The sequence below is a fragment of the Mesocricetus auratus genome, unplaced genomic scaffold (assembly GCF_017639785.1).
Source record: "Mesocricetus auratus isolate SY011 unplaced genomic scaffold, BCM_Maur_2.0 Super-Scaffold_100030, whole genome shotgun sequence".
NCBI lineage: Eukaryota > Metazoa > Chordata > Mammalia > Rodentia > Cricetidae > Mesocricetus > Mesocricetus auratus.
This window is the reverse complement of record NW_024429211.1, coordinates 12271042-12276486: the sequence shown is the minus strand read 5'-3', so window position 1 is coordinate 12276486 and position 5445 is coordinate 12271042. Positions and strand designations below refer to the sequence as shown.

The 5445-nt window shown below is 43.2% G+C and overlaps 1 pseudogene; it reads right to left on the bottom strand.

Annotated features, from left to right (window-relative positions):
• Nucleotides 1–615: 615 nt before the first annotated feature.
• On the bottom strand, nucleotides 616–1915 carry LOC101828581 (annotated as a pseudogene).
• Nucleotides 1916–5445: the final 3530 nt, after the last annotated feature.

Below are 5445 nucleotides of genomic sequence, written 5' to 3'. Positions count from 1 at the left end.
ATAGGATAGGTTACTATTCATAGAATAGCAAGCAGATGAATGAGAATGCCCTTGGTTTTAGTCCCCTCTCTCTGATTCTTCACATGCTACCCTAAGTTGTTCAACTACAACTTGGACTGAGGAGCTGACAGCACAACAAAACCATTTCACAGAAAGGAAAAGAATAATATGGAAACAGCTCAAGAAATATACTAATAAGCAAAAATATGAGGGGAAGGAGGAACGCATGGTCTTAACTAAAGAAACCAAGAGTCTGGTTTACACAGGGAAATGTGCATCCTAGAAGGCCATGTGAGAGGATCTTAAAATCTTACTTGAGAATCTGAAAAACTTAGGGATATAGCTTAAGAAGAAAAATAATCAACACATAATATGCCCCATTTCTGAAGCTACTTTAGACTTGGCTGGGTTTGTTACTAGAAAATTCCAGAAGAAAATTTAAATATAAGTCCGTGGCTTTTTTGAATTAAGTCCCCCAGTTAAGATTTAGAAAACACCTATGGTTTAAGCTAATAGGACTGTTGGTGGCACTTATTGTAGCCGTATAGCTGAACAAAGTCTGTGTCTCAAACCAGTGTTAAATCCAACTCAGGGTTCAGATGAAAATAAGGGGAGTCTAAATCATAAGTGCAGACATGTCTAGGATCCTTGTCCTTCTGGATCCACACTTCCTTCAGGGTCTTCATCATTAGAAATGTTCTCTGCCATCTGCCATACTAGCATAATATTGTCTTCTGATACCGAGCAAATCACCCAAGGTTCATTGGGATTCCAGGAGAAATCAGATATCTTGGCAGTGTGACCACCATGAATAAACAGCAACTCTGGTAGGCCATCTTCTGCATCTTCTGGGGACTGTTCTTCTCCAATTTTAATTAAATCCTAGACATTCAGCCTACGATCAGTACCACTAGAAGCCAAAATAGTCTCATTGTGAGGTGACCACTGAACTTGGTATATTTCATCCTTATGTGACTCAAAGGAATGCAACTTGAGTTTCAGGTCTCTCAGATCCCACAAGGCAACAGTTTTGTCAGCTGGACCTGTGGCGAGAATGTACTCGCTATAAGGATTGAAAGACAGGCAGGTCACTTCAGCAGGGTGAGCATCGACCAAGTGGCTTGACTTGGAAGCATTGTTTGAACGAGTATCCCAAAGCATAAGCTTCTGATCGTCAGCAACAGACCTAAGCAGAGACTGGTAGAGCACATGGCAGGAAACGTCCCCCACTACTGCTGTATGCTGTGTAAAGATGGTCTTTGCATCCACCACATTCCCTTCGTTTGGAACTTCACTGATGCCCCCATAGGCAGATGGTATGGTCATCTGAAGCACTAAGTAAGTGCCCACTGAGGTTTGGATTCCAAGAAAGACCATAACCTTCCTTCTGATGTCCACGGAGACGCAAATCTGGGTTGCACTCTCCAGAAGGGTCTGGTTTAGAAGGATGCTTTGTGTAGTCAAAAACAAGCACATCACTGGATGGAGTCTTTGTCGCAATGATGCAAGGGTTCTGGGGCATGTGCCGAGACCTGTTTACTTCTCCTTCATGGTTGATCTTGATTTCTATTTCAATCTTCCCACTGACAGAGCTAAAATCTCCGAATTCTCCCTTTTCACTGTCATAATGCGATGCATCAAACTGAGCATCACCGTTAGGAAGCTGGACACTGGCTATCACCTGGTGGTTTTGTTCACCTGATGCATGTGTTCCCAGGACAAGCCAGTGAATGCTGAAATCTTTTCCTTCAGGCCTGGTTACATCAGGAAGCCACTGGGCAGTTAAACTGGGCCACTCCAGGGCATGGGTCATCACCAAATCATAAAGAAAAGGGGTATTCTTCCATATATTGTACTCCTCATTGATGACACATTCTTCCACCACATCGTCAAAGGCAGCTTCCTTGTCAGCCATGGCAGCAGGAGATCTGGGAGGGGTTGGGGGATCCCGGAGTCATGCGTTGCAGGAGAGACGGGGAGGCTACGGGCCTGAACTCTAAAACTTTGACTGGGTTCTTGAGAGTCTCACCAAATCTCCTAAAATCAAGTATGTACAAGGACTTGTAAACCTAGTGAGCATTGAACTGGAGGGATGGCTCAGCGGTTAGAAGCACTGGCTAGTCTTCCATAGGATCCAGGTTCAATTGCCAGCACCCACATGGCCACTCACAGCTGTCTGTAACTACAGTTCAAGGGGATTTGGTCTACTGTCAAAGATAAATACGCAAGCAAAACACCAATGCACATAAAGTAAAAATAAATTAAAACTAGTGAGTGCACACATGGTCACCTGTGACTAAGGTTGATATCTGCATGTGATGGACCATAAAAGATGAAAGAGATCATAAATGCTTTTGAAATTATAATAAACAGGATTAAGTTCTTGGTTAAAGTAAAGGGGTCTGTCGATGTAGACATCTTTATACTTGGCTTCAACAGGAGCACAGAATGTGTACCTCAAGGTACGTAGCTTAAGATGGAATGCAGATTTCTTGCCATGAGGGACACGTCCCATAATACAAAATTTTATCATATGTAGCTCAGATCCTTATCAGTTCTGTCTATATCTGTCCAGGGTAGAATTTGAGGACACAAATGTAGCACATATGCATAAGGCTTTGGTGCAGTGTTTAATCCAGGAACATTCACAATGTTCACTGGATCATCAGCACAGCTGCCCTGAGAGCTCCTCCAGGCAGTGTGGAGGGGCAGAGCAGGAGGCGAGAGCAGACAGAGAGAGGGCAAAGAAGGAGGAGAGAGAAGTAGGAAGATAAAAGGGAGGATGGGATGTAGAGGAACAAGGAGGAGGAGGGAGGAGCGTACAGTGGGTGCAGTTTTTAATACCTGAGAGGGTTCTCTGTGGCTGTAAATAGTTTCATACTTAACCTCTCAGTGCTTCAACTTATTCCTGTGTTAGGTAGATATAACAATGTCTTTCTTTTTTTGGCAATTATTCATGATATAATTTTATTAGGAACATAGTATATAATGATGCTATAATAGGAAACAAACACATAAAATAATTGAAGAAATAGAGAGAGGGGTGTTATACATACACCAGTTTCTCATCTGTTAAAACATACATACCTTTATGTGTCTATATAAATGCAACAATGTCTTTCTTATAGATGTTTTATGACAATTAATGGATGAAGATGTGCCAACTAGGTAAAGTGACACCAGGAACACAGGAAATACTGCATGTTAATGGTGGCTGTTGAAATGCACAGGCTTCCTAAGTTCTTGGAAACAGTAGTATAGATAATTGTACATCCCAATGACTCTAGAATACATGAAGGAAGGGGGAGAGGGAGGGAGGAGCAAAGGTGGAAAGGACTGGAGGAAAGAGAAAGGAAGGGAGGGAAGAAAGAAGGGAAGATGGCAGCAAAGTAGAAAGATAGAGATGGGGAGGAAGGCATCAAGGGGAGGAGGAGGAGGAAATGAAGATGAATGGAGGGAACAAGAAAGGCAGGGAGGGCTGCAGTGACATCAGAAGAGCCAGACTTGATTCCTACATTCCCATGCACCTACCTATGATCTGTCCTAAGTCACACAGTAAATGCTAGGAACAAGAACGAGGATCTAGATCTATGGAGAGTTGAAGGTCAGGGCTCTGCTCTCCCACGATTTTCTTCACCTGTTTTACTGTCTTGCTGAACCTGTGTAGTGAGAGTTGACAGCTCCCTTGTTTGCCCAAAGGTTGAGTGGGCATGTAAACCTTCCACGAGAAGAGCTAGTTCTAAATCAGCTCCCTGTAGGAATCTGTAGCTTCAGTGATCATGGCAAAGCTTGCCTCCACCAGCACTGGCAGTTGGTGTTTTGAAGAGAGAAGAATTAAAGCAACAGTAGCATCACACTCTTTTAGGTCTTATTACTTTTACATATAGCAATTCTGTTCTTAATATCCAAAACTGTAAAATGCCCTTGTCTTGCTTGTCTGAGGTCCCAGGACTGACTCAAGAGGCAGTGAGGAAATGAAGACAAGACAGGCAAACATATGCATGTACATTGAAGCTGGGTGAGATGGGCTTCTCTAATGCTACTGCTACCCCACAACCTGGATCCTCACCGTATTTATTAGGTACAGTGTGGGGGAGTGGCTAGTCTTGGCAGGAAGTCTCTGCAGGTGAGCAGTCTTTGGCTGGTAACAATCCTGAGAAGGAAGGTACAGTTACTAGTCTTTGCCAAACTGATCAATCATTCATAAACACTCATATTTGAACTCCTGAGGAAAGCCTTTGTATTGTTCTTGAACCTGGGCCATAGGGATAATGGCTTTGCAAATTTCCCATGGGCCAATTGATAGTAGAGTCCTCAACAGGCTATGCCCATGTCAAAATACACAATCACTCAGGACCTCACTTATTCAGGGTTTCCTCTGATCCCTACAGAAATCCCAAATCCAAATCAACAAGTATATGCGTGAGCACAGGGTAGCTCAGCAACTTGGTTGAGTATAAAAGCACTCTGAAATGAAGGAAGAGAGACACAGGGCCACTGCCTCACCTCAGCAGTCCATAGGCAATTCTAAAACAAGCAACAAAACTCTCCATCCACAGTAAGTGGTTACTGGAGCAGTACTGACTGCAAACAGTCAAGAATGAACTTAGGAGTGAACTAAACATTACTTTCCTTGATTGGGGTGTGGCTATACAGAGGGATTTTTGAAATGATGTACCCTTAAAGTCAGTGTTACATCATATTGACTGAAATATTCTGGGAACACCCACTTCTCTGCTCCCTGGAAAAACATGGAACAAAATGAGGCAACTCCAAGGAGTTGTTTTGAAACATTAATTCTATCTCAAGCAAGATGAATTTGCTGCTCATGGATATCAAGCATAATCTGGTAATTAGATGAGACTAATGCAAGCCAGTTTCCTCATGCATCCCGCTGTGATGAGACAAGTGCTCCTGTTCCATACATGGCTGCTTCTGAGAGCAGGTGAGACCCAGCTGAGGTACCTGCGGAACAACACCTGCACCAGCCAAGGGGGATTTCCAGTAGATGTGTTTGTTTGCAGGAAGAAGCAAGGGGTGAACACTGTGCAGCATCCAAGAACGGGTACAGTAAGAAAGTCAATGAAAAACCATGGGTACAAACAGAATTGAAGCAAACATCCCCCTCACATGGTGATGGCTGGTTATTACTTCTCTTGATGTCTAAACGTAGACCATTTTGTATGACTGTGAGACCGTCACATCCAGTGACTGAAGAGGAAAAGTTTGAGGATGATGCAACTATCAGACCAATGTCATTCCACACTGGATTAGGCTTCAGCGAAGTTCTCTTCTCTCTCACATTTGTTTCATGAAGGAAATAACAGCAATTTTTTCAGATGGCCTTAACACCTCCTTTAGTGAAGCCACCAGGAATCCTGTTTGAAACCAAGTGTCACATGCACTGTTTCACGTGGATGATGTTACTGGAGTTTCATGAGAATG